This window comes from Asparagus officinalis, chromosome 7, assembly GCF_001876935.1.
Source record: "Asparagus officinalis chromosome 7, Aspof.V1, whole genome shotgun sequence".
Taxonomy (NCBI): domain Eukaryota; kingdom Viridiplantae; phylum Streptophyta; class Magnoliopsida; order Asparagales; family Asparagaceae; genus Asparagus; species Asparagus officinalis.
In genome coordinates, this window is record NC_033800.1 from 31,620,449 (window position 1) to 31,623,641 (window position 3,193).

General features: G+C 29.0%; 1 long non-coding RNA gene across 1 annotated transcript in view; it reads right to left on the reverse strand.

Annotated features, from left to right (window-relative positions):
* LOC109848278 overlaps window positions 1-197 on the reverse strand; it is a 38,692-nt gene extending 38,495 nt beyond the window's left edge. The window contains exon 1 of the long non-coding RNA XR_002248758.1: window positions 59-197. This is a non-coding gene — a long non-coding RNA (uncharacterized LOC109848278). The remainder of the gene's footprint in view (window positions 1-58) is intronic.

Sequence of the window (3,193 nt, forward strand, 5' to 3'; positions counted from 1 at the left end):
AAACAATTAAAAAAATAAGATAAAAAAGAGATTAATAAGAAACCACTAGGAAACTTACGGTATAGCGCTCCATTGGAAAGATTAAAACTCAATTGCAGTAATTCTGCAGAAAGTTTGGCAGATTGTCGAAATCCCCAACAATGTAGGGTTTATGGAGCCCAAAAAGGAAAGGTCATAAGGAAGAAGAGGCGGGAAATATATTAATAACAAAAGAAAAAAAATATATATCAAAACTCAATGACCTTCGTACATTTTTTTTTTAAATGAGTTCATAGTAATTTTCTGCTAACCAAGATATAATCAATGGTGAAAACTTGTGTCAACTTAAGTGGATAGGAAATAGTTGTCCACCAAACTTTTTATCCATGAATCTTGCTTAGGGATCCTTGCGTGATATGAAGAGACTTTTTATATTAATAAATGAGTGGTTAAAAAGTTTGGTGGACAACTATTCCCTATCCACTTAAGTTGATAGGAGTCTTGCTCATCAATCAATAGTTAATCTCTTTTTTATTTTGGATAGACGATAATAGTTTAAAACTTAGGCTCCATTTGGCAAAGGGTTAAGGAAGAGGGGTTAAAAAGAAAGATTAATGTACTTAGCTCATTCGATAATCTGAATGACTAAATTATTAACCCGTTAAATAAGTTTTATTTTAGTCCTTGTGATCAGTTTTAGTGTTTGGAAATAACAATGATTTTGACTATTTTCTTTATAATTAGAAGGGTTAACTCTTAATCCTTCTAAATAGGAGTATTAGTAAACCCCTCATTTTGAGGGGTTAACTCATTTTAATCCCTCTAGAGGGGTTAGCTTAACTCTTCTATATTTTTTATGTTTGACAAATTATGAAGGGTTAACTTAATCCCTCTAGAGGGGTTAGCTTAACTCTTCTATATTTTTTATGTTTGACAAATTATGAAGGGTTAACTCACTTTAACCCTTGTATAGAATTTTTTATGTTGCCGGATTAAAAAGGGATTAAGTCTCCTTAACCCCTCACTTAACCCTTTACCAAACGGTACCAAAAGTATTAACTTATAAGTCGCTTTGTACTCAAACGTAACTATTATTTTATGAATTTAACATATTTTATTTCTAATATTTTAAGATATAAAGTTGAAAGTGAATGAAAATGCAGGAGGGATTATTTTCCTGGTCGGTGTAGTCTTTAAGCTATAGTTTTTCAAAGGAGAGAAAAAGACCTTTTTTTAATTTTATTAACAAAATTAACATTTTTATCTAATCGATCTTTTGTTTGTCACGCCAATACTAGTAGTCCCATGTATTTTAATAATCGTATTTTATAAAATCAACTTCTTTTTAGCCAGTGGTAATGAGGTGGCTAAAAAGAGATCGATTTTGTTAATTAAATAAAAAATAATCAATTTGGCTAATAAAACTTAAGAAAGGGTCCTTTTTAAAATTTCTCTTTTTCCAATATCTATATGTTTGGTAATATCAAATAAGCTAGATTTTAAGTCATATTTAAAAAGGTTAGAGTTCTCCAATTTTAAAAAATAATAGCTCATAAGCTCATCTAAATAAACTAGGTTTAATCAAGCAAATGACTTTTATATCCCTATAACTTCTACTAAAAAATTATCATAAAAACTACAAGCTAGTATAATCTTTTATGACACCCAGCGCAGAATTGAACCGAAGATCATGGGAGCCATATTAAAACCGTCCAACCGTCTAGATCACTTGTAATGGATTAAAAACTAGTACAAGTTGTAAGCTTTAAAAAACCCTCCAACCATCTAATCTCACATGGAAAGAAAAGTCAGATCATATCTGGTTAGTTCGTCAATTTAGGATTGTTTGTGTCATTTTGGTTCCAAATTTATTACTCTGGTGTAGATGTTTTAAATTTTTAATGTACTTTTGCAGTCCATTTTACAAGTATTCCATAGATTCATTTTAATATACTAGTAAAGTGCATGTGCGTTGCACGTGAGTATACTTGTTCAGTATTAAAAATTTTGAATGTGGACCGTAAAATGATGAAGTGAACCGATGATTTAGATTTTACCAATATTCATGTAATTAAGCTGGTTTAGATATTACCAATATTCATGAAACCCATATAAAGAACGTAATAAGAGATTTATGTGCTAGAATTCTTAGATAATTAGATTGATCAATAGCTGGAAGACCTAAACTTATAGGATAATGAGACAAAAAAAGGAACCAATTCATATCATATTTCAAATTTAATTACCTTATCAAAGTCTATATTAATCATCAGCATTTAAAGCTGAAACAAAACATATAGACATAGAGGGTCAAATTTACTAAATAGCAGATACCCGACGTGGATTAATAAAGTGAAAAATTATAACCCTATGCATGAACAAACTAATTTTGTAAACACTATAGAAATATTAAAAGATGATCTAATATTAGAGATGGGAGACACATCTTTGCTCAATTTACACTAAGGTTCAAGCTATTTAAGGAAATACTAATTAATAACAGCTTTCCCAAATAAATTTCTTAAACTTAAAACTAAAATTGTCATGTTTGAATGATGGAGATATATCATGCGAAGGGACTTGTCACTTGTTAAAGTTTCATGACAATTACAAGAGAGACTGATTATGTCATTCATATGCATTTTATCAATCTCTAGTTCACAAGTTGGCACTAAATCATTGCCATAGCATATCCATAGAAATCTATTCCATCTTTAATGTCATCTCAAGCACTTCGTTTTTTAGAAATATAAGTCAGATGGTTGGAAGGAGAGGAAGAGAGAAATAAATGAAAAAATTGTACCATATAAAATGAGTAATTTATTAGAAGGTAAAAAGTCAAAGCTTAAGAAGATATCATTTTAGTAATTAGGGTTTATTTATAATAAAAATATAACATTTATTTTGAATGCATGTAAATATGTTGGTTGTAGTATTTATTTAATGTTTTTTGTCTGAAATCATGGTAAGAGAGTTTATTTTGTACTTTTCATTGTAACATCTAAAGGATAATACAACTAGCCTAATGCATTCCTAATCGTGCCCCTACTTCATGATATTAACATCATAGATTTTTTTGATACAATGTGTTTTCAAATTATATTGTGAAATACATTTAGGGGGTTGGATTTTAAAAATATTTAATCTAATGAGATTTTAAGATATATTTGCTCATTTTAGTCTTTTTATAATACATTTTGAAATTTGAGTGATC